This window comes from Rutilus rutilus (genome assembly GCF_951802725.1).
Source record: "Rutilus rutilus genome assembly, chromosome: 9".
In the NCBI taxonomy this organism is placed as follows: domain Eukaryota; kingdom Metazoa; phylum Chordata; class Actinopteri; order Cypriniformes; family Leuciscidae; genus Rutilus; species Rutilus rutilus.
Genome location: NC_140223.1, coordinates 8,861,512 through 8,888,710, shown reverse-complemented (window position 1 = coordinate 8,888,710; position 27,199 = coordinate 8,861,512). Strand labels below are relative to the sequence as shown.

Here is a 27,199-nt window from a genome sequence, read left to right as displayed (position 1 = left end):
AAGCCAACATCAAAGTTAGTCTACAAACTTTTCAATCCATACCGATCTCTAGAGAGAAAGCCATTTTACCTGTCCCACTTTCTGTGGAATAAAGTCCTTGTCAGATGTATTACAGTAGCTGCTTTCTGTCTAAACCAAAAGAAAGAAACATACTTGCAATAATGTGTTTAATTATCCATTGTATTCCTACCTAAAATAACCATCTGTACTGGAATTTTTTTTTAGCACTGCCTTTTATGCTTAACTTGAACCAGAAAATAATTATTCATCCTAAAATATGCATTTGATGTAACTTTCTCATACATGTGTTGACACATTGTTACAACACTAATTTTATGTTTTAACAACAAATTATAAGTAAACTGTTTGTGTTTCTTGAAGGTGGTGATATAAATATGTAATTTTCATTATCAAAGATACGTTGTAAGAGATAAGATTATTGATTACTGTGTGACTTTCAGTGACACATTCGCATTTCACATTCGGATTCACTCCGGAATTCCAGTTATTTCAACCTAAAATCATGACCCACGTGAATCATGCAGATCAGTAGGCTAATAAAAAAAAAATTCGGGGTTGGTGGTGGTGGGGGGGGGGGTTGGGGGGTTGGTGGTGTTTGTAAGTTTTGGAAAAGTCATGGAAATTTGTTACAAAATATTTATATAGAGTATGTTTAAGTAATAATTTTGGTTAAACAAACTACAATTCTTAACGTTCATTTGATCCCTAACACTAAACCTAACTGCGGCATATCCATCAGATTTCATGACAATTGGTTAATGCTCAATGCGGCATGAGTCATGCCGCATTGAGCATTATAACCAATTGTACACGTTTCCGTTGAGTTTATGAGTGTGATGGCCAATATGAGGCGTTCAGATTAGTCATAGCTGATATGAAGAGTTTTGTTTAGTGCGTGCTCTCTTCTGAATTCTGACTGAAACTCGCAAATTCTCCCATCATAAACAACCAGTGTTGTGCAAGTTACTTCCAAACTGTAATACTTTATACATTACTTGTTACTGTTATTTAAATGTAATTCTTTACCTTACAATCTGTCTCAGAATTGTAATACGTTAGGCTATTACTCCTGTATTACTTTTGAGTTACTTTCACCAAAATAACTAAGTAGAACTTAACATTCTAAAATGACTAGGGCTGTAACGATATGCGATATCATATGAAACCGAAATCACGACACTCAGATCCACGAACCTGTGTCGCGGTGTGAGAAGGCAGAATCGTGACACACCCCAAATCCCAGAGTTATCCTTCCCGTCCAGATTCAATGCTACCACATATTTAAATTAGGCTACTATTAGTATTATTTGAAGTTAACATTATAAAATACGTAGACCTACTCCACAAAGCTAGTTGAGGATAAATTCTTTAAAATTGGGCAATTCCAGCATTATGGACGTGACATTTGCAGTAAAAACTTGAAACATCAATTCTGCGAAAATTCATTTAATACCAATATATTGAAACGTCTGTTTATATATCCATAGGCTACTCCCTTAATAAAGGAGTCCAGACATAGAAATGTATCAGTCTACACATGCGTTTTATATTTATGTACTGCCCCCTTGTGGGAAGAGTTATTTGTGTTTTGAGTTTCTTGCGTTTTGTCCACGCAGAGCTTCCGTAGTTCAGTGATTCTCCTAACAGTTCCACAGCAAGTCGAACTCCAGAGTGTTAAAGTCTGTAAATTATTATTTTGGTCCCTAAAAAAAGATCTGTCTGTAAGTATTTGTTTGATAGTGATCTTAGCTTCCTTTAGATACCAAATTTAGTAATTTTAACATGTTTTCAATTCGTAATTTGTAAGGAAATATGTGGCGCTAGTATTGTTAGCTTCCCTATGGCATTTTCCATGTAAATTGGCATTGTGCTAATCGCTCGCTAATGCGATTGTTTTTTGAGGTTTTTAGTTTATTCTAAGCTACTTATTTTATATTTGCATTGTATATTCACCCTGTTGAGATTGTAATATGCATTTTCTTTGTTTCTGTATGTTACAGTTTTACGGTACTTCCAGTAAAACACACCAACAGAGCAAGACGCTTCCTGGTTCTTTATTGGATATTGTTAGCTATCTGTAAACCTAGTTCACACACACTAGTAAAGGCAGAATAATTTAATATGAGGGAAATAGACATGCATGCATGCGTGACACAAAAAATCTTTAACTTTTAGGTAGCAAAATATTTTTTAGTAATTCTGTGAATTACACTAAGCAAACCAAAATTAATACTACCCACCGGATGAAGAAGGGTTGGCTCTCCATAGAACATAATATATTCATTTTATTTTATATTTCGTGTTCGCATTTATGAGGGAAAAAACAATGTTACAGACGTGTCAGTTCTGTTACGGACGTGAGCGTTCTGAAAGCGACACTAAAAGACTGCTTTTAAACTTTCACAGAGACATAAAGTGAATTTCATTTTGTATTAATTGTATCTTAATTTTAATCAATGTTTCATCAACCAATTGCCAAGATTTAATAAATAATAAGTAAATATAGTAGACAAGAGATAATCAGGACACGGAGGCGCTGGCGCGTGAACTGAAGCTCGTCTCATAAATGAACCGAAACTCAGCGCCTACTTGCCTCACAGACATGTCTACTTTTAAACAGAACAATTCAAAACGTCTCTCTGCTTATGTAATCCGTATGAAATGTGCATTTCTCTCTGGCGCGTTCACTACTGAACGTGATCGTGAGTCAGCATCGTCAACTTCATCTTTGCAGCTGACACTGACACAGAAAACACTTGTTTATTAATAAACAATTAAAATGTCTCCTTGCTAAATTTGACATATTCATAATTAGGGGTGGGCGGTATGACCAAAATTCTGTTTCACGGTACGACTCAGTTTATTTCACGGTAACGATATATTTCACGATATAGTTATGTATATATGTAGTTATTCTCGAAAAATCGTCAAAAAGGGCTTTGTATAATAAATAATCCCAAATACTTTAGAAATGAAAAGTAGGCTACTTAACTTTGTTTGAATTTTCTTTTTCTTTTGTTTGGTAAATTATTTCTTTGGTAAACTATTTTTAATAGCCAAATATAGCAAACAAAACACTCTCATCAACTTTTAGATGAACTGCCCCCAACTGATTGATATTAAATTAAATACAACTCATAGGTGCAATTAAACTTTAAATAAAGTGTTGCTGAATAATTTTTCAATCTCATGTTATTGCTTTACTTCATCAATCAGTTTATAATATCTGAATATTTTATATTGAACTATTCTATTCATAATAAAATTAGTTACTTCCTTTTAATTTGGTAGGATATTTTTTTGCCATGTCTGCTTATTATACTGTGTTTTAAAGGGCTTTAATCAAGAGATGTTCAGAAGTGTCAAGATCATAAGTGACTAGGAGAACAGCAGTATGAAAACCGAACAGCAGCTACTGTTAGTGTTGACTAAGTAGTGTAAATTATACACGCCTTGTTATTGCGTCATTATTTTACCATAGCCTGGTGTACACCGACACATCGCGCTCCCTCTCAATGCGTGCACGCGCGCGTCTTTTACATCAGTAAAATGCGATCGGTTAATTTGAGTGACAAGTTGTAATCATGCATTGAATCAAAGGAAGATTTTATCAGCTGGTTCAGTGGCCAATTGTTTGGAGTTAGAAATATATAACTCGTGAGCATATTTAGTAAAAAATGTTTGCCTCAGATACAGGATTATACATTTGCAGGTTGTTAATTACCACGGCAACCGCTCGCTGGTATTGCTGAATGCGAGTTTCGTGTTTAAAAAGTAACTATAGCCTACATAAGAGACGGAAAGATGCAGATAACTATATTTAAGGTTATTTCTATTCATTACGATATTGATATATGAACTGTTGTTGTCAAGTAAGCTTCATGCTTTCCCCGTTGCGATCGTGCACTCCTCTAAACTGTAGCCTACAGGTGCCGCACTGCTCTAGACTGCTGCGCCTTTCTCCCCGAAAATATCACTTTAACAACAACGCTTTAGAAAACGTAATTCCTTTGTGGATCCTCTTGATCTGCTTTCTCCGTGTTTCTTTGACAAATCTCATGCAGTGTCTCAGTCTCATGCACGCTGCATGTGAGTTAACCACGCCCACTAATTTACATGTCGCGGTATACACGGAATAAAAAAATCTGTTACGGTTGACATTTTCTACCGCGGTAACGATATATACTGTCATACCGCCCAGCCCTATTGTACAGTATATTCCCATATATTTTTGTTCCGTAAGGGATCGCTTATGTCTCTGTGTCTTCAGTCTCTGTAGCGGCTCTTTATTCACCATCAGCTGATCCTGAGGAAACTGGACTGACGTCTAAATACTGAGAGTCCTACAATAAAACACACAGACAGTCACACATGAGTATGAGGCATTACTGCTGTCACAACACATTAGGAAATATAATCTACAAACATGAACTCAACAAAAAGCTGTTAAATACCAGTAAACAACTAACTAAAAACTGTTTAAAAATAAAATATTGATATTCTTGCAGGCCAGTCTCATCAAAATAAGCAGAATTAAATTCATATTAAAGGTAGGGTAGGTAATCTTTTTTCTAAAAAAAAACATTCCAAATTTGTTTAAACTGTCTTTATATACCAATACATAATTAAAATGTAAGTACTCTGAAAAAGAAAATATAAAAATCGAGTGACTGTAGACCTTTTAATCTGCAATAAACACAGCTCATTATTTCCATTCACTCCCACCCCCTCCCTTCTGAGCTCCTTCCAAAGCCACGCCCCCAAAACACATGAACGCGCGACGCCAAACGCTCAGGCTCAGCTGGAAGACGCATTTATTACCTGAGACGAGTGGAGAGGAAGGAGCGCAGTACATACAGTGACATCATGTCAGAATCACATGTAATAAAATACCTAACTTTATCACTATGAATATAAACAAATAAGATTTCTTTTAGTACTCACTATCAAGCTAGCATATCGATAATGGTAAAGTTTCATTCGGTAACGAGCTATATTTATAAGGCAAAACTAAAAACAGGTTGCATTGATACACGTTTTTCCATTACCATCAGTTACACTGTGATGAAGGTGAATTTCGTGTAAGATTCATAACATATACGGTGTTTTGCATGTAAGAGTTTCCATGATGAAAACATTGTTGACTCTAATGAAGACTAACGTACACTCCGAGTCCGGAGACAAGTACCGCATCGTCGGTTCGAGGACAGGTCCGGGGTTGAGGGCGAAGCAGAGGAGGTCGTTCAAGAGTGCGGGCAGGGTCCGAGGAAGTAGTTTTTGCCTTGTTTGCCTTCGCTGACTGCATGCAGGTGCTTTGAGCTGAATATTTCCAGAACGGTGACATGTGATGAGTGCACGCAGGGCAGCGCGCGCAGTGGGGCTCGGGCACGAGACATGAAGGCATCTGATTGGTTCTTTACATTCGCACCGAATGGCAGTGATTGGTCAGAGTTTTTACTGTCCTGCAGCTGCTACAGAGGTCTGATTTTTTTCATTCCTTTTTCTAAACACATAATGTATTGACTACTATCAGGATGGAAGGACCATTTCACCCAGTATAAAAAAAAGTGTTTCTGAACAGGATTACCTACCCTACCTTTAATACAATGTATAGTACAAAAACGTACTCAACTAAAGCATATTTTATTTACATATGAAGCTGTTAATTGCTTTGCTCTCAAAAGAAGGATATTGTAGCAAAATGAGAAAACGAGACCTTCCCCGACTTCTGAGGTTGTCTATGAAAGCCTGTAGAATCATTTTAATTTGAAGGACGTTTTTTTTCCCTGGAAAATCCAAAGGAAAGTATCATGACAGTGTCCTTCTAATTAACCTCATCTGTCACCATGATGTCGGTGAATCACTTTGAGTCACTGTTTTGGCTGAAGCTCATTTGCATCTCTATGGAGTGTGTTCACAAGCAATAAGTTGCTGGCTGCAGTTCAATTAACAGCCACCGATGTAGCTAATAACAAGAGTTGAGTTTTACATATAGCCCCCTTTAAAAACATTTATCAGACTCACAGCAGGTTATTCAGTTTTTCCAGTATATACTGTAGAGAAGAGGCTCTGACTCGTTGATCTAGTTTATTAAGAGACAGATCCAGTTCTCTCAGGTGTTCGGGGTTTGATCTCAGAGCTGAAGTCAGAGCAGCACAACCTTCATCTGTGAGACCACAATTCATCAACCTGCAATGAACAAACACACTGTTTAGCAACAACTTAATGATAAACACCAGTGAATCTCATGTCAGTCAGATCATTATACTTCAGTTTCTCTAATCTGCAGTGAGGATCCTGCAGTCCAGCAGAGAGAGCAATCACTCCAGAGTCTCTGATTTTATTAAGAGACAGATCCAGATCTCTCAGGTGTGAGGGGTTTGATCTCAGAGCTGAAGTCAGAGCAGCACAACCTTCATCTGTGACGCCACAATGGTACAGACTGCCAGGAGAAAAATTCAACTCTTTTAGTAGTTTTTACTGATATGTTCTTTTTTAATTATAAATATCTATGTCTGTAAATATCATTGGGTTATTTAGTTATGAGCCACAGTGTATGTAAATGTGATTTATTTGGCCATGTTTATGTGAGTCTATTAAAGCAAGTGCTGGTATAACAAATAAATACAGTCCATAACATAATATTAAATTATCCAAGGCCTGACTGTGACAAACACTTTGGTGAGTTTTTATAACTAATTTTATTACGTTTAATTTTTCTCAAATTATCTTCACAGATATATCAAATATCATGATATTAAAACCCATTTTCAATCTTGATTTTTAATTTAATTTGTTTTATAACCAGAAAATATTCATAAGCATTATTTTTTCTTTTTGTATATGAAAGTCACAAAAAAAATCAAGGAGAAGATCTTACTTCAGTTTCTGCAGTTTACAATGAGGATCCTTCAGTCCATCAGATAGACGCTTCACACCAGAATCTCCTAGTTTATTCTCAGACAGATCCAGATCTCTCAATTGTGAGGGGTTTGATCTCAGAGCTGAAGCCAGAGTGACACAACCTTTATCTGTGATATTACAGTCATCCAAACTGTAGAGAGATTGAAAACAATACATTGAACACAGTAACAGTAAAAACAGTTTGATAAGCCTCTTGCTGCGAATGCAATGGACGATCAGTTGACCGATAAACTGTAGCATTGCACAGTGGTTCCAGGGCCTTAATTTTCCTTGTCTATTATTTATAAATATCATATGTATGAACTGATCATTTCGTTATATATTTAATATAATTATAATTTAAATTATTTCTCTAGGAATGCCCCGTTTTATTTTATTTTTATATGAGCGATACTGATAAATAATAATAATTTAATTGTACAGAAATATTAATTGAACAGTAATATTACAAAAGTAATATTCATGGCTGTCTTAATTTCTTTGATTTTAAATGTTAAACCACAGAGTATGGTCTCAAATATCAAAATATGATATCAAAAGAAGGAAGGCTCTGGTTATAGGTTGCATCACTATTCCCCTCTCAAGTCAAGTTAAAAACATGGGTCAGTACTAAAAGAAAATCATAGATCCTCCAGCATGAGGGCCAGCACTCTGTCTGTAAAATGTTTTAAAAGATCATCTGTCACTTACTGTGCTGATCTGGATTCTTTAATCACAGGAAGCAGTTTCCGAAGTACATTATCTGGAACATTTTCTTTTGCAACAAATTCCTTCAGCTCAAACACATCCATCACTTGCTCTGATGTCAACAACACAAAGACTACAGCTGACCACTGAGATGAAGAGAGTTTAACTTGAGCCAATGTTCCAGATTTCAGAGACTGTTGTATTTCCTCCACTAGTGAACGATCACCCAGTTCATTCAGACAGTGGAACAGATTTATGTATTTCTCTGGAGAGTGAATGATCCTGATCTTCTTCTTGATGTACTCAACTGTTTCCTCATTGCTGTCAGATCGTCTTGTCTGTTTCATTAATCTTTGAAGGAGAATCTGATGAGACTTTACTGACAGACCCAGAAGAAACCGCAGGAAAAGATCCAGATGTCCATTTTTACTCTGTAGAGCCTCATTCACAGCTCTCTGATGCAGCTCAGATAATGAAACATATTCTTCTGGTGAATTGAGTTGAAACCTGTCCTTAACTTTAGACCGCAAGCTTTGTTTTGTGTTTGGGTCTAACACATTTCTGTTGTTGTTTGTACAGGAGAGATGTACATATAGAGCCGCTAGATGTTCCTGAACACTCAGATGAACAAAGCAGAAGACTTTCCCCTGAAACCAGCCAAACTCCTCTCTGAAGATCTGAGTGCACAATCCTGAGTAAACTGATGCTTCTGTCACATCAATGCCACACTCTCTCAGGTCTTCCTCATAGAAGATCACATTGCCTTTCACAAGCTGCTGAAAAGCCAGTTTCCCCAGTTTGAGGATCATGTCTTCATCTGTCATGTTCTTCTCATAGTCCTTCTCATGTTTGATGTTGGTCTGAAGGATCAGGAAGTGTGTGTACATCTGAGTGAGAGTCTTGGGAATCTCTCCGGTCTCTGCTTCGCTCAACATCTTCTCCAGAACAGTGGCTGAGATCCAGCAGAACACTGGGATGTGGCACATGATGAAGAGGCTCCTTGATGACTTCAGGTGTGTGATGATTGTATTGGCCAGACTCTGATCACTGATTCTCTTCCTGAAGTATTCCTCCTTCTGTGGATCATTGAAGCCTCGTACCTCTGTCACTCGATGGACACACTCAGAGGGGACGAGATCGGCGGCTGCTGGTCTGGAGGTGATCCAGATGAGAGCAGAGGGAAGCAGATTCCCCACAATGAGGTTCGTCAGCAGCACATCCACTGAGGTCTCTTTGGTCTGATCCCGTAGAATCTCATTCCGGTGAAAGTTTAAGGGAAGACGACACTCATCCAGACCATCAAAGATGAACAACACTTTATATTTGTCACTGGATATTTCCATTCCTTTTGTTTCAGGGAAAAAGTAATGAAGAAGATCTGAAAGACTGAGTGTTTTGTCCTTCATCAGATTGATCTCTCTGAAAGGAAGTGGAAATATGAGCTGGACGTCCTGATTCTCTTTCTCTTCAGCCCAGTCCAGGATGAACTTCTGCACAGAGACTGTTTTTCCAATGCCAGCGACTCCTTTTGTCAGCACAGTTCTGAAGGGTTTGTCTTGTCCAGGTAAAGGTCTAAAGATGTCTGTGCATTTGATCGGTGTGTCCTCTGTTGCTGCTCTCCTGGATTGTGTCTCAATCTGTCTCACCTCATGTTCATTACTGATCTCTCCACTCTCACTCTCTGTGATGTAGAGCTCTGTGTAGATCTAATTCGGGAGTGTTGGTCTTCCCCGCTGTGCGGTTCCCTCATACAGACTCCGAAACCTTTTCCTCAGATTTGATCTAAATGTGTTGAGGACTTCAGAATGATTAGAGTCATGGCTGTAAAATCAATACAACAGAATATAAATACAAGAGCTACATTTATAGAGCCATAAAAAGAGGCTATTTTGTTTTAATATATTATTTTACCTGATGCCAGGATAAGTGCTTTCATCAAATTCTTGTGGTTGATTCATAGTCTCGTCATATTTTTTTGTTACATCTGGTCTGGGTCGCGGGATTCGCCTTAAACAGCATGAAGTAGAACAGCAGAATAATCAGATACTTTGAAAGTGAATTGTGCTACTAACTGAATAATTCTGTAAACAGATTAGTTGCTGTTTTTACACTTAATATTCAACAATATTACTGATCTGCCTGCACTGACACCATTATATGAGAACTGAACTGAGCTGGTCGAGGACATCACTGTTTTCTCCAGAGCGGCTGTATAGATAAATTAACTAAATCATTTTTTTACAACAGAAATGAACCATCATTGAACTTACTTAAGCTGGACTATGATGCTATTTTCTTCTAGATCTGCTGTACAGCCGCAACAAACTTTGTTGCATTATTTTCCTGTTATCTCTGTAAAGCTGCTTTAAATCAATCTGTACTGTAAAAAGTGCTATATAAATAAAGGTGACTTTTTATATTAGAAATATATAAAAAGGATAATTTCAAGTGGTGATAAAATGCTAATACTGTGTAAACACACATCGATATCCATTTTATACGAATGTACCCAAATGCTATTTAGCTTGGTAGCCATAAACCACTGATACAGTGAGGCTAATGAGATAGATTACTTGATGAAATTAATGTTTATACTGATTATTATTAATAAATGCAGCTATTTATTTAATTTATATATATATTCATATTACTGTTTCATAACAGTATAAGACCGGGAGGGACCATAAGCGGTCATGGCAATACCATACGCAATTGTGTACCTGAGACTCTGCCTTCTGTCTCCACTCTTAATTTGGGGTGGAGGATCCATAGACCAGTCACTCTTCATGGACACACTGCTGGGCTCTGGTGAATCTGATCTCTCCTGCTGAGTCAAACTGTAACAGAACAGAACCTCTTTCTACGTTAGATAGTTCAATCAACCTTTAAAATAGAGTGCTACTAACAAAGGAGAAGTTGGAATTTTTTTTTTTTTTACAGTGCATTTCCAAATTTGAACATAGAAAAGCTGTAAACTGAGCTATACAATGTAAGAACATCAAACCAAGTTAAAAGTACCATCAATTCACCAAAATTTCCTGGGGAAAAAAATCAAAACATTCCAATATTTTGTAATATATACTGAAAATAAAAGTAACACCTGAGATTGGGCTGTGTGTCTCCACTCTTAATTTGGGGTGGAGGATCCATAGACCAGTCACTCTTCATGGACACACTGCTGGGCTCTGGAGAATCTGATCTCTCCTGCTGAGTCAAACTGTAACAGAACAGAACCTCTTTCTACGTTAGATAGTTTAATCAACCTTTAAAATAAAGTGTTACTAACAAAAGAGAAGTCGGAATGTTTTTTGTTTTGTTTTTTTTTTACCAAATTTGAACATAGAAAAGCTGTAACTTGAACAATACCATGTAAGAACATCAAACCAAGTTAAAAGTACCATCAATTAAAACATAAAAAAACAAAAACAAAAAAACATTGCAATATTTTTTTTTCATTAAAAGTAACACCTGAGATTGGTCTGTGTGTCTCCACTCTTAAGTTGGGGTGGAGGATCCATTGACCAGTTACTCTTCATGGACACACAGCTGGGCTCTGGTGAATCTGATCTCTTCTGCTGGACTGAACTGTAATACAGCAAATAATAGGGCTTGGTGACATCAGATGAAAAGAGCCAAAGCAACCTTTTCTATTTTGAAGATGTCCACTGTAGTCTTTCACAAGAAAACCAGGAAGAGTGTATTAACAATGTAAAAATGGTTGATATCATGTCTTTATTGAATGTACCTGCATCCTGGAGAACAATCTCCCTCTTTGGATTGTTGTACATGACTCATTATGTCCTCATGGAGCTGCACTGATTAGTCTGATCTCCTCCACTTACTCTGAATGGAAAGGACAGAAGCACTAATTAGTAGTTTCTACCATTTCCTGTTATGCCTTAGCCTACATCAAGATGTTAGGTCTGGCAACTCACCATAGACACGGCTCAATCCGAGGGACGGGATAAACGGTGGTCTTTCAGATTCCCTCGGCACGCAATAGGAACAACCAGAGCGTTTTCCCAACAGCGGAACTAACGTTAGTTGATAGATTCAACTTGTGCCATATCTGGCCGGCAAAGCTACGAACACGTCTTCCTTTTTTAAGAATGACTTAAGTGCCGTTCTTTTCTTCTTTTCTCAAAGAAAATCTTAACTCCAAGTCCTCCAGAGTCGCGGCCAAAGCTGATTCGAAAGACCACTGTTCGTCATCAGCCATTCTTTGTTTTCAAGCAGCAGGGAATTCGGGGGAATTCACAGGGAACGGTGGTCTTCTTCTTCTTCTTCTTCTTCTTTGTTTTTAACGGCGGTTGGCAACCAGCTTTTGGTGCATTACCGCCACCTTCTGCTCCGGAGTGTGAATCAGACAATAGGCTTACAATCTATTGTCCACATAAAAAGACACAAAAGAAATAAAAGAAAAAATAATAATCTTATAACACACACACACACATTCATTCATTACCCAATACACTTTCCCATATCCCTGTTTATCCTCATAACCTATTAAACAAACCAGTTTCCCTTAAGAAAGTTAACAATATTCTAACCTGTGCTCTGTCACCTGCTCAACAATCCTTTTAATGTTAATTCCTGCACCTCTAATTCCCTCGAACTATTCCTCATTTTCACTCTCTGTACCTCATACATCTTATAATTATGTGCTCCACTGACTCCTCTTCTTGACACCACTCACACAAGCCCGTCTCGTGTTTTCCTATCATTTTCAGTGATTTGTTTAGAGCACCGTGCCCCAGCCTTAACCTTGTCATTACAGTTTCCTCTCTCCTGTGCCCACCACCTAACCTAGTTATTTTTACACTCTTTTGAATTTGATATAAATGCTAGGGAAAGGAGCGCTCTTAAAGTTGCTGCACCTTCATAACAGAGTGTGGGAGGACTCGGAGGGAAGATTACCGAATGCATGGAAAGAGGCAGTAGTCGTTCAAGAAAACCCGGCAAGGATCCTTCTAAGCCCACAAGTTATAGGCCAATAGCATTAACATCAGATGTATGCAAAATTATGGAAAGGATGATAACAGAAAGGTTGGAGTTCTCAATAGAAAAAACACAGACAGTCTTTTTCACCAGGAAACAAAGGAAGAGATGAAGTTAAATATGTATGGGAAATAATTAGAAAGGGTTGGAACATTCACATTTTTGGGAGTTATTTTCGATTCAAGGTTAACATGGATAGATCATAAGAAAAATAGAATAATGTTTCTGAATTAAAATCACCATTTTAAAAACTTCTTTCTGATTTTATAATGACACATTTCATTAATGATATTTCTGATCTGATTTCTGAATTATCACTTTCAACTAAGTCTTCTATCACAAAAACGATCTGTCTTCTTCAATAGGCCTAATGTATTCATAAAGAACAATACAATCTTAATCTTAACAAAATCGAAACCATTTGTTCTCTAAAATGCCTGACGTGATGTTGATTACAGCATCCTTTTTTGATTTTCTTTTCTTTCTTTTTTGTTTGAATACAGATAAGATATTTAAGTAGCCATTTTTTAAGTGTTGTTTTATTGTCATGCCAGCAGAGGGAGTTATTGAACTATTGAACAGAATTTTACAGAATTTGATGGGAACTGGAATATTAATATTAATGTAGGCTACAAGGATATTAATGCAATTAAAATGAACATTTGGGTCTGTGCTTAATGATTACACGTTAGTTTGACACGTTTTTACAGTTACAATATTGTTCTTGGATACTTTCTTACCAGAGCAACTTAGAGGAATAGTTGACACCAAACTTAAAATTCTGTCATGATTTACTCACCCTCATGTTGCAAACTTGTGTGCCTTTTCTTTCTTCTGCTGAACACAAAAGAAAATATTTGATATACATTATTTATTTGTGATTATTTATTTCATATAAATAATGTTTTTAAGAAAAGCATCCACAGACATACACATGCTTTCTTTTGTTTAGAAAGAGTTTAATTCCACAGATATCCAACTGTAAGCATCACACTCGGATCTGTAATATAACATTTCATAAAATATGCACAGGTTGACATCACACAATAGCCTATGTATACATTTCAGTAGATTAGTAAACTTTGCTAGTATACATGTCAGCTGACATTATTTTCTTCATGTCAGTCACCTTTTAGATGAAACAATGCGCGTTCTCGCGCTAGGTTGCATGCGCGTTCGCAATCCACCCCCCACCCCACCCAGGACGCGCCAGGCTGTGAGTGAGTATCTCCACCGCACGAGAGAGTGAAATAGGCTACAACTGTCAACCCGCAGAGAGAGAGAGAGAGAGAGAGAGAGAGAGAGAGAGAGATCAGCACAACCGGAGCAGTTTTTCAATGAATTACACAGCAGCAACATGCGCTTCACAGCCACGCCTGCCCTGAACATCACAGCAAACTAGGATACAAGGTATGATAACATACGACACGCGATTGGAATGCGAACTCGTCTCATGAACTTTCATCTTCTGAAATGCGTTTTCATCCTTCAGATGATGAAGGTGATGCATGCTTGTGTTTGGGCTTGAAAAGTAAAGAACATGTGCAAACTGTATTAACATGAAGCCTTAACTTGTTTTTCTTGAGCATTTTCTTTATTGGTCCGGATAACATGCAACATTGCTGTTATTCTATTTTGTGTGATAGTTCTCAAAGAATTGTTAGTGCATTTTTGTCTTTGTAGATTCTCGTAGCTTTGGTCATGATACTCCGTAGGTTATATAACAGATATTAGGTATAAGCTATTGCCTAAATATAATGTGTGCATGTATAGGCTGCTGCAGGAAAGACACGGGTTATGTTTTGCATATAGGGCTCACATGTGGGCATCCCTTTGGTGTCTGTGGTCACTTGTTTGTTTCTTTGTCAGTGTGATGCTTTAAATGAAAGCAGTTCACACAGGGATCCACTATCACCCTTTAGCTTCTGGTTTATTTTATTGTTAACCGATGGCTGTAAATGTTTGGTTACATAAACGAAACGGGACGCTTTCTGCGTGACCTTCATCTCATAATCGTTTTAAATGTTTTATTGTTGAATCTGATATTAATGAGCTAGTGTGTCGGAGACTGTGGGTAGAGGTTTAAACGGTGTAAATGTCAGCGATGCGATAACGGGACTTTATTGCTCGGGACCTGACGGGGATGCTCCATTCAGGCGGGGTTTCCTCGGTTATTCTGCGGATGGAGGTTCCCTTCTCCTCGACTCCCCTTTAAAATGAGCTTTCAGGGGTTGTTCAGGATGGAATACTTGCTTACTGTAATGCATTTTTAAAATATTTTTAAAACCACGCATAAAGTGACATTACCTGACAAACATGAATGTAGGCTATTTCGGTATTGTGATAAATCATACACGTCTCTGACAGAACGAGATAGTAAACGGTTGAGAGAGTGAGCAGGGGAGCGGCCCGCGCTTTCCTTAGCCAATGAGAAACGCGCTCTGACTGTTAATCATTTTGCGCGTGCATTTTTGCTGACATCAGGTTGGCTGATGTGTGGAGAGGGCGTGTCACTAAGTCAACGAAAGGGTGGACATTTCTCACAGTTCTGTTTAAAAATGTGAAATTGAGAGTAATGTGCAACAAAAAAAAAAAAAAAAAAGAGTAATGTGCAATGATACAAAGTTTCAGGCAGTGGAATGATACAGTTTTGTCACATGAACTTGCTATGTGTGCATTTTTAATTCAGCGACTGGCATCCATTTATTATCTCGTAAAAATGTTTTTGGATTTTTCATGCAGTTTTGTGTAAAATTGGCTAGGCATTCTGAAATAATGAGTCAAAATGAAATAATTCAGGACTTTTATGCATACTGCAACAGTTTCAGTCACGGAAAACCTGGAAACATCTGTGATTTCCAAGCCTGAAAATTTCATGAAATAGCTCAAATTTTAAATATTAATGGAAAATTCTATACTCAATGTTTTTTTCTTCCTAGTTATCCTTGACTTGTCATATTTCATCAGCAAAAAATTGCCTCATGCCCTAAACCATGAATATTAATCAGTAAAGAGGAGTGATCAATCAGTAAAGAGGTGCCTGCTTACATCATATTTCAGAGAATGGTTTGATATTTCAAAGATAGCCTCTAATTCCTCTAATATACAGCTTGTCATGCACACGCACCTGCTTGCCTTTTGATTTATTGATTTATATGAGTCATGACGCATGCAGGAAAATATTGAGGCATCTGAATATGCAGTCGCTACAGTGCTCAAGAAAACATGCCATTGCAATACATGTATGTTAGGAGATGGTGAGGGGCGCAGACTAAGCCAAGAGCTTCGCCTGTGAGTCCTGATGTGCATCAGTGTTTAAATCCTCTGAAGATGTGCACATGATCCTCAGACATGGAGGCAGTGTGTGTGCATGTGTGTGTGCTGGAGCTGTTTGACATTCTAATCGCATTCACTTATCAGTCAGGCTTATTCTGGGAATGGAGCAGCCTCTCCTCTCCTCTCCTCTCCTCTCCTCTCCTCTCCTCTCCTCTCCTCTCCTCTCCTCTCCTCTCCTCTCCTCTCCTCTCTCTTAGTTTGCTGCTTGATTGCACTATTGCAAATGAAATTGTCCCAGGACTGTGAGGGGGGATGCAAGACTGCAATGGCTGGTTGCTAGTTGTGTGCATTGAGACGTGAGTGAGAGTTTAAGTCAGTAACTGCTGCAGTGTTCACACACACACACACTGAGGAATTCCTCTTCTACACGCACTGAGCGATGTGGTGTGTTTGTGTGTGTGTGTGTGTGTGTAGACAACAACATACCCTGCCCTAAAGCAATTCCTATTGAATGAAAGTAAAGCGAATGCTTCAGTGTAAAAATTTCACGCTCCGCTGCGCTCATGCTCCTCATATTTATTTCCCTAATGAACATGTAAATGATTGATCTAATAATTCTAATATATATGAAAGTGTCTGTCTGTCTGTCCATCCATCCATCCATCCTTCTTTCTTGGATATGTGTGCTCTGCCTACTATTTAAACACCGAACGAACACATTGTGCAACATTAGTATTGCTCTGTTTCACATAATATTTAATAATAACATTTGCATATTTAATTCAGTTACAGTAATAGCATCCAGTTATATTGGAGATAAAATGGTTATTTTGCATTTTAAAGGGATGGTTCGGAGTAATTTCAACCTAGGGTCTTTTGCACCATGACCTCGAGCCAAACCTTGGTCGAACATTGTTAAAGTTAGAGCTCTATTAAAGTTATGCTAACGCTAACCTGGACGTCGAGGTCACTTCCGTAATTTTGGAAAAGCCCGTAAAAGTCCTTTGCAAAACTCACAAGTGTTAGGGAAAAGCTAGTGAATTTAAAACTCCATAGAAATGTATTGATAACTGGATGATATTCAAAATACTTTTTAAAGGGTAACTAAACCCCTGGTCAGAGCCTGACTCCACCCACTGGCAATATTTGAAAAATGCTGGAAAAGTAGGCAGAGCCCAGTGGAGAGGGGGCGTGCATCTGAGACGTATCTCTCTGCAGGCAGGGGCGTGGTTAGCTGGTACACTCTGACATCAGAGTGTACCACAACTTCCAATAGGAAAATTCAACTGCAGTAGCCACTGTTCAACCTGAAGAGGGCAGCACTCAGACGTTTTTACACCATATTTAGTAAAATTAAAATACTTTAAACACAAATGTCAAAAAAATTACTTGAATCAATGAAAAGCACTAATAAAGCCCCATTCTTACAGATCATTATCTAAAAAAAGTTGGTTTAGGGTTTAGTTACCCTTTAAGTGTTGATCTGAAAATACAAGCATTTATAAAACTTTCAAAATTCAGCGAGACGTTTTTATACTCTCGCGTGAAATTTTGTTGTCCGGGTTAGCGGTAGCATTAGCCGTCAGGCAAGTGTTATTTAAATAAACTCCTGATGTACTTACAAACTTTCCAATGCCTCGTTTTATGAGTACAGAATCTGTTTGTACTACTGTAGAAGTTTGGTACCATTCTGGGCATTATTAGTGGGGTAATTTACGAGATACAACCTTGGATCCATTAGCGCCTGCATTAAGCCATTCGGCTGATATCTCTAAATAAGCTCTAACTTTAATAATGTTCGACCAAGGAAAAAAGGCTTCTGGGGGGGTGTGTTTGGCTCAAGGTCATGGTGCAAAGGACCCTAGGTTGAAATAACTCCGAACCATCCCTTTAAATCCAGTTCTGTGTAAAATTGTAATAATCATTCATCCTTCCGTTGGGGAAAAAAAGTGAATAGTAGGAAAGCTCTTTCTTGACTTTCAATATTTTATAATCCATTTTTTTCCTGTTTTGATATATGTAAAGATTATAATATCAGAGATTATAACCCTCTCAGAATCGAAAAATATGTTCAGGACAGCAAACAAAGACCATAGGAATCCCTCTGAAATCTCCGGTATGGAACTTTACCACAATATCCGGTCCCTTTACCTTATTACCTGGCATGTGCTTGGTGATTCTGTGCGGCAGCAGAATGAGGAACAGGAACAGACCCAACGCCTGCTGGGACCGGGACGGCAGGCACTATACACACTCATACACACTCATACATATGCATGTGTAGAGTCAGCCTGGACCCCCACGGCGCCCACCCACTCGCTCTCATTGGCCACCAGCCCGTCGCTGTAGGAGCAGGTGTCGTGCAGTTGGCAGATTCATCTGTCGTCATGACGGGGGCTCCTCTCTCTCTCTCTCTCTCTCTCTCTCTCTCTCTCTGAGATCATTGTGTCCCCCTTCCACACTTTATTTCTCAAGCAAACTCAACAGATTTGCTGGTTCAGGGAAGATGGGACTGTCCGGAAGGCTAATAATCCAAAGCGGTGACCTGTGAAATTAGGGGCCAGGAGCAGAAAGCTGAGCTGTTCCAGGTCGTGAGCAAAACTTGCTGATAAACAATAAGTTTGACAGAACAGAAGCTGCTTCAGGCCAGATCACGCCAACAAGCTTCTCTTCAGATTAGTGATTTAGACTGGACTCCTGCAAGAGTGCGCCATCAACACCAGTCAGTTTAGATTCCATTACAGCGAAATCAGTATTGCACATCTATCTATCTATCTATCTATCTATCTATCTATCTATCTATCTATCTATCTATCTATCTATCTATCTATCTATCTATCTATCTATCTATCTATCTATGTCCATCCATCCATCTGTTATTTTATCCATCCATCCATCCATCCATGTTATTTTATCCATCCATCCATCCATCCATCCATCCATCCATGTTATTTTATCCATCCATCCATCCATCCATGTTATTTTATCTATCTATCTATCTATCTATCTATCTATCTATCTATCTATCTATCTATCTATCTATCTATCTGTCTGTCTGTCTGTCTGTGTCCGTCCTTCCGTCCGTCTCTCCATCCATCCATCCACCTGTGTTATTTTATCCATCTGTCTATCTATGTCTGCCTATCTGTCCTTTTATCCATCTACAAATCTGTCTGTCTATTTGTCCTTTTATCCATCTATCCATCTGTCTGGATAGATGTGTGTATCTCACAGCTTCGATGTGAGATAGTGTGTGTGTGTGTGTGTGTGTGTGTGTGTGTGTGTGTGTGTGTGTGTGTGTGTGTGTGTGTGTCTGTGTGTGTGTGTGTGTCTATCTATCATTCTATCCATGCCCTGTAAATACATAAAAATCTAAATAATATGTGAAAATGAATGCAACCTGTTGCATAATGTTATTCTGCATTTTAATTTGTGTGTAAAATTGCATTAATCATCCACTGGGGCAAAAGTTGTGAATATTAGGAAAGCTGGCTTTCTAGTTTTCAATCAGTAATCAGCTCCCTAGCAACAGCATAGCAAACCATTTAGAGCACCTGGCGTCATGGTGGGTTTCGTATGAGCGGGCACCACTAGCTCTGGTTAAAAAAAAGAGAAAATATTTTGAGAGTTTTCTGTAAAAAGATAGCTTTAGGCTTAGGGTGCAGCAAATATAATTGGGATAGTAAAAAACAACAATACCAACAATAGAAGTCAATGGGAAGTCCCACCACAATTTAAACGCGCGCTGCAGGGTTTTCACTCTCTCATTCTCATTCTCATTCTCACTCTCACATTGTTCATGATTCTGGGCAGAAAATAAAGCCGATAGCCTTTCATACGGTCAGTATGACAGAGCAAGCGCCGGACACGTGCTCACACAGCATGCCTCTGCCTCACATGTTGTGTTTTCTCTTAGCCGAGAGTAATGCGTGCGGCTCTTCTGTTGTGTTGCATGTTAACTCTTTACAGTCAAAGAGCACGACCTGTCTCTCTCCTCGCTCTCTCTCTCGGTCCTATCTCTCTTTGTGCAGTGGAGGGAGGTGAATGTAGAAAGGAAAAGGAGGGGAAAAGCACAGTTATGGATCCATTAGCCTTGGTCGTTCCAGTCAGGCCGACTGCGATGGGAAATGACGTGTTTGTTCACCTTGAGGATGTCTCGAGTGAATCTCATGCTTTATTTCTATCCGCTTGTCTCTCTTTCTCTCAGGCCTGTTCGTATGAGCGGACACTTTTAGCACAGCACAAATTGTCTAGAATGTAGTTGTATCTGACGCTTGATTATTAACATAAAAGAAATGTGATTTGAGCAATTTTGTAAAGCTGAAGAAAACGTTTGAAGAAAGCTTTGCATGCTGATGCAAAACATGATAAAATACTCAAATATCAACCATGCTAGGTGGTTATTATTATTTTTTTAAATAAACATTCCCTGAAAAGGACGCCGTGTCCCTGGCGATGCTATATATTCAGTCGTTTTTTCTGCTGTGATTCAGTGTGTCAGACTCTCTCTTCTAGAGTTTGAAGCACAACCTCCTACAGAGCAGATATAAATGGCATGTTCCTGAAATGTCAGAATAACCGAACGAGCCGGAACGGTGAAGTAGCGGCATGTGTGATAGTGACGGACACGTGTCTCCCACAGCAGATCCTGAGACCGGAAGAGTCGGCTGATCTTTCAGTCAGTTTCCCCCAGTAACGCGGACTCAGCGAGGTGTGTTGACGGGTGAAGAGAGAGAAGGAGAAGGACATGCATTCGAGTGGGGAATAAAAAAATAGGTTATTATAGCTCTGAAGGCAATGTCAGACTGAGGGAGAGAAGGTGAGGGAGTCTGAACAGAGCGATGCCACTTTCTCCAGGGATGAGCTGAAGACACGGCCTGTTCTTCTCTCTCGCTCTGTCGTTCTCTGGCAAAGTCATGACCTCATTTTGCAGCTGACCTCAAAGTGTGTCAAAAGGGCAGAGTCACTGCAGTGTGTTTCAAAAGTGGAAATGAAAACTGAAAATTATATTTGTGTGTGTGAGTGGGTGTGTGTGTGTTAGTGTGTGTGTGTCTCTCTCTGTGTGTGTGTGTGTGTGTGTGTGTGTGTGTGTGTGTGTGTGTGTGTCTCTCTGTGTGTATCTGTGTGTGTCTCTGTGAGTGTCTCTGTGAGTGTGTACCATTCACAAAAAATCTATAATTTTCTAATTCAAAATATAATTTTGTATTGATTTGTCCTTGGATTAAAATGCATGTTGTTTGTGTGCAAGATTCTCAACTTTCTCTTTTTGTAAACTTCAGTTGCTTAGTCATGATTTGAGAACAGAAGAGCCTCGAGACACACACACACACACACACACACACACAGATCCCCTGTGAGGGCTGTCTGGTTTTCAGTCCGCTAGAGCAGAGGTTCAGAGGCGTGCTGATGTTCTCGGCTCTGACAGCTTGTGACAGAGAAAGAAAAGACAGAATTTCAGCCAAATTGTCAAACACGACGGCCTTCAGTTGAGCTCCCTGTCACAAACCAGAGATCAGGTCTCTCTCTCACACACACACACATGCACACACACACACACACGCATGCACGCACGCACGCACGCACGCACGCACACACACACACACACACACACACACACACACACACACACACACACACACACACACACACACACCCCCAAAGTCCCAACATGTTTGCAAAGTTCTTGTAAAAGACAAGAACTACAAGTCACATTGTATTTTTTGGACAGGTCTTGAACATATTAGTAGAGGATGATCCTAGTTCAGTTGGATCTTAGGGTTCTCAAAGGAGACAAAGGAGACTCGGTCTGGACAAAATTTTTTTTTTTTTAATATACATTTAGTCCTGGTTCGCTTAGAATTTACACTGTCATTTTTAGCACACAAACCTAAAGACACAATAAAAAAAAAAAAAGACATATTTCATGACGTATGTTTTGCGACCAAACTTAGCATAATTCCAACAATGTTGTGTTCTGGGCTAAATGGTTTGGATGGCAGCGTTCACACTTAAAGGCACACTATGCAAGATTTGTACCTTAATATAACAGCTTCGAAGTCATTTCGATGTTAAACGAACTCGTATTAGGGCGAATCATCCCGATAGCAAAGCGGATGGGGGGGGGGGGGACGCCGCTGGCAAAACCAGCACGCATTTCAGATGTGAATCATGGCAGAGTCGACGAAGAAAATGCAGTCGGAAGAGTCAAGGAAAAGAAAACGAGAAACTATTTACGACAGTAACGTTAAATACAAGTACTCCACCGCGACTCTAGGGGGCGCTGTTTGACAAAAACGGAAACTGCATAGTGTGCCTTTAAATTAACCGAACTAACAGAGCAATCGAGCCAAATCTGACAGGTGTGAATACTCTTAGAAATGGCTTTTAGAAGCTCTACAAACACTTGAATGATTTAGCGGAGCCCATCGCTGCTCACAGAGGTCGCGTGTTTGTTTCCGATCCGCTGAGATTCCCAGCTTTGCTCATTTTCAAGGCCAGTAAACTCACACTCACAAGAGAGCAATTACTTCACACACTGTTAAACACAAGATTACAGAAGCTAAACATTCTTTATTGGCACATATTTGATCATTCATTGATTTGCTGCAGGAAAAAAAGCATTTTCTCTGTATTAGCTGATGTTTTGTTTTTACCTGAGAAGCTGAACAGCTATTAAGTAAATGCTTGTTCAATTTATTGATTTTTGTTTTTTTCCTCTAGCATTTTATGCATAAACCTTACAAACAACTAAACTAAACCTTTTGTTATATTATATTATATTACATTCTTAATTGTGTCATTAGTTTGTGACAATTAAATTATTTACTTCATTAAATGTATAAATGAATGTTATATATATTATTATATTCTTTTTCTTGATCAATTTATGAATTTATGAATTTTTCCCCTATTGTTTTATGCATAAACCTTACAAAAATGTATTTAGAAGATTTTTTTTCCTGATGTGATTCTTTGTTTGCTCATTTATTTGTTCATTCCACTCTTAGAATAAAACGTTCCATAAAGAACCTTAACCATCTTCTGATGGTTGCTAGGGTGTTTTTGGATGGTTGCTAGGTGGTTTCTTACAGGTCCAAGTGAAAAGAGCTTCAAGTCTCTAGATATGACTTGGACTCCTACTGTACATCATTAATAAATAACAAGGAAATTGAGTGATTTAAAAAATATATATAATTTAGTATATATACAAAATATAATAAATGACTGATTAAATGAGCAAATGTAAATGAAGATTCCTCCTGACATGCTGGTGTTTTGCTGTACGATACGCTGATAAACAGATTCGCTGATAAACAGCTACCGCATCTGTCGGTGCTGTTTCTCTCTCCCTGAATGCTTTTGATTTTGTTTTTCTATCTTCCCTCGGTGTGGAAGCAATTTTTGGAAATGCAATTTTGTATTTCTCTCTGATACCCTGATATATATAAATATTTTTTCCAATTTTAGGAGGAAGGGTTTCATTTCTGTTTCGACCTCGTCTGTGATTCAGTCTCACATAATCTTTTATCTTTGCGGTTCCAAGATTTTTTGGGGATTCTTTCCCTTTTCACGGCTGAACTATGGTTACTTAGTCAAGATTTGTCTTAGCTTACAGTCCTGAGGTATTCTGCCAATTTTGGTTTCAATTTGGTTTTGCTGGTTAGATGTGATTTATATGTTCATCAGTGTTTGCACAAGATTGTTTCTCTCTCAATTTGGGCATGCATCAGGTTTTTTTTTTGTCTTGATGAGAAATCTCCGGTCTTCCATTTTCCTCCAGAACGCGTCTCTGGGGAGATGAACAGTAATGTCACTTCTTCATCTCCCACATCTTTCATTCTCTCTGTTCTCCCTCACTTCCCTGCCCTTTATATCATCCCTCCATCCTTCTGCACGTCATTCACTCCTCCATCAGTCTGCGTTGGCCCTGGCAGTCGTTCAGAGATTTATGGACATGAACGATGCTTTCTGTACTACAGACTCAGAAATGTACTTTTTATTAACTGCCAATGTTTGCCCTCTGGAATTGATTTTCAGCTGCATTTTTTACCTTTATGACCATATTGGAAGCAACTCAATGCATTTGGGCGTCTAGACATGTTCAAGACGATCTGCTAAAGTTCAGACTGAGCATCAGAATGGGGAATAAAGGTGATTTAAGTGACTGGCTGATGGTGGCAGACGGGCTGGTCTGAGTATTTCAGAAACTGCTGGGATTTTCACACACAATCATCTCTATGGTTTACAGAGAATGGTCCGAAAAAGAGAAAATATCCAGTGAGCGGCAGTTTTGTGGGTGAAAATGCCTTGTTGATGCCAGAGGTCAGAAGAGAATGACCAGACTGGTTCAGCTGATAGAAAGGCAACAGTAACTCAAATAACCACTATATACAACTGAGGTCTGCAGAAGAGAGCATATGTGAACACACAACACGTTGAACCTTGCATTCGACAAAAGATGAGCATTTGTGGTTAAAGGGTAACTCTCGCCAAATTGCAACCCAGGCTATTTTTGTTAATCTACCCGAGGCAAACTTTCGTTTAAAAACATAATTAGGATGGAAACGCCACTTTTAAGTTTGACTGTATTTTCGTTTTCGGTCAAATTGCCTTTTGAATGGGAGTGCTTGGGGCACGACTATGATAGCATCAAAAATCACTATTTTTAAAACACTAAGAAGGCTCGACACAACATGAAACTTTGCTGGAAGTATCACCAGGGGCTCTACACATGAACTCCAGCATTGAGAACATTGTTTGAGTACACAGAGTTTACTAAAAAGAAAGGTTTTGAACAACTCACTGTCGCTGTATCCGCCGGCATTTTGTCAGTCAAAAACAGTCGATCTCCGAATGTGAATGAACTGACTCTGAATTTAAGTATTGTTTCTTATATGAGGATCCTTTTTCAAATACAAGGTCAATATTGATTTTCACTAACGACAAAACAACAAATTATCTGTGAATTTATATGGAACTAAGCTTTAGGAGCTTTCCATCTTTACGGTGCGTTCACACGGGGCGTCAGCGTCAACGCTTGACGGAAGGCGTGGCTGAAGTTTGGCACTGACGCCATGGTCATAGCAGCGTCAGCCAATGAAATTAGACAGGAACTCAACAACAAGCTTCATTGTCATTCAACATGGACGCCAATTTGCCAATAAAAAGTGATTGGTCATAAAGGACCGGGTGATTGCCCACCGCAATAATTAGTTTCTCCTCCATTTTAAAATTTATCCTCAGTTTGCTGCTCTTGAACAGGATGAACATGATTGGCTGCCGCCTGGCTACTGTATTTGCATAGAGCGATCCTGATTGGCTGACACTTCCGTCGGCAGCGCTTCACTGGCGTTGCTCGCGGCAGAAGTTGAAAAATTCTCAACTTCTGCCGCGAGCAACGCCAGTGAAGCGCCGCCGACGGATCCACAATTCTTTTCGGCAACGCTTGACGTCACCCATTCAAAGTCAATGGGAAGCGTTGACGCTGATGCCCCGTGTGAACGACTATTTTTGACTAACTAAAGCTGCATTGAAACTGCAATTTGGACCTTCAACCTGTTGTACTGTTGAAGTCACTATATGGAGAAAAATCCTGGAATGTTTTCTTCAAAAACCTTAATTTCTTTTTGACTGAAGAAAGAGAGACATGAATATCTTATATGTGGGGGTGAGTAAATTATCAGGACATTTTAATTCTGAAGTGAACTAATCCTTTAAGGTCCTCGCACACTGAGTCAGCAATTCTCGTCCAGAATTTTCGCACGTTAAAAAATGTATATGACCTAACGTTGTGTCAATCACGTTTTCACACAACTTTTGTCATAAAAAAAAATCGGATCAGGTTCGATTTTCACATCCGTAGCAAGCATTTTGAGAGGTGTTTTGACAATTCAGAGCCACCAAATGACAAAAAAAAAAAAAAAAAAAAACGCATACCTATAGTGCTCAATTCCGATTTATTACTCAGATCTGATTTATTTTTGTATAGCTGTTCACATCGATGTTGTGGCCAATATCAGATTCCAGTGTGAACAGGTGATGGACCTGAACTGACACGCATGCGCAAAAGAACGAGAAAAAGCCGTCATGCAGCACGCTGTCAAACGGAAGTGAACACGGAGGACTTGCGCGTCTATTTATAGTGTGATCTATAGCGAATTTATGCATAGGCAATACAAAAAAACAAAACAAAGATGATGATGTGAAAAAAGTGTTACGACCGTCTAGGGCCAGCAGCAACATAAATGAATGTGCGCTCACTCACAAAGATAATGTTCAAACAAATACCAATTTATTAACAGAAATATAACGAAAACCAGAAACAAAGGGGTTAAATTCAAGGCCAAAATAATTAACAAAAAATAACTTTAGTACCCTCTAAATTCCCTAAAAAAAAAGAGAAATAAATCACATTAAAAGAAAAATACAGCGCAACTTCCCTAACTCCTTAACCCAAAACATAGAATAAACATATGCAAAATAAATGGCGTCACACTCCCTACTTCCCCTAAATTGAGAATTTACAAATAATATTTACACAATATAACTGAAGGCCAAAGTAATTCAAAACAACCTAAGAGTTATAAATCAAATGAACAAAAGCAAGTTTCACAAAAGGCACATAACCACAGAAGAAATCAAGTCAGTGCAAAACAAATGGCAGGCATTCGACCTCCATAGAGTGTTTGGGGTGGTCCTTTTCAATGGAACCAGAATTAGACCAATCAGGACCAGACCAATCAGGATCTCTGCTGGCTTGAGTGCAGGCCACACCTTCTCCTGCAACAGAAACACTCAGAAACACAAACACATACTTTCTAAAAGACATAAGCTGTAACAAAAGAGAGTTTTTAAACATTTATGTTTTGCTTGTATATAGAGCTGTCACTGTAATACTTGTGAGCTCTGACACATCACTGTCCTTCACTGAATACCTTTCACAACAGCTTAATAACAGTCTTTATAACTTCGGGTATGTGACTCCCATGAGTGCAGAATTGTGTCAAATGTCGATCTTGAGTGACGTAAAAGTTGCGTGAATTCATTGCACTGAGAAACATCTGACCTGTGTCGGATTTAGGACCACATATGGAAGTGGCAAAAATCAAAATTGAAAAAATCTGATTCCATGTGGTTTGTGCTGTTCACACTGTCATGACAAAAACAGATCTGAGTCACATGTGAGCAAAAAAAACCCCTGATTTGGCCCACATTTGCTTAAATTTTGCCTGCAATCTGACCGTAGCCTTAAAGGGATAGTTCGGCCAAAAATGATATTTAACCCATGATTTAC

At 38.7% G+C, this 27,199-nt stretch overlaps 1 protein-coding gene and 1 pseudogene across 3 annotated transcripts in view; one reads left to right on the top strand and one right to left on the bottom strand.

Annotated features, from left to right (window-relative positions):
* Positions 1-2,288: 2,288 nt before the first annotated feature.
* On the bottom strand, positions 2,289-12,471 carry LOC311296723 (NLR family CARD domain-containing protein 3-like; annotated as a pseudogene). Its single transcript, XR_014630303.1, has 11 exons — positions 11,568-12,471; positions 11,378-11,475; positions 11,101-11,217; positions 10,733-10,849; positions 10,353-10,469; positions 9,544-9,639; positions 7,636-9,453; positions 6,902-7,075; positions 6,290-6,463; positions 6,046-6,210; positions 2,289-4,364 (listed from the first exon to the last, which is right to left on the bottom strand). The product of XR_014630303.1 is annotated as an NLR family CARD domain-containing protein 3-like (transcript).
* Positions 12,472-13,910: 1,439 nt separating this feature from the next.
* The window catches only part of slc8a2b (solute carrier family 8 member 2b), a 109,850-nt gene continuing 96,561 nt past the window's right edge, over positions 13,911-27,199 (top strand). For both annotated transcript variants that reach the window (XM_084418600.1, XM_084418598.1), the window contains exon 1: positions 13,911-14,040. The gene's annotated coding sequence lies outside the window, so the exon portion shown is untranslated. The remainder of the gene's footprint in view (positions 14,041-27,199) is intronic.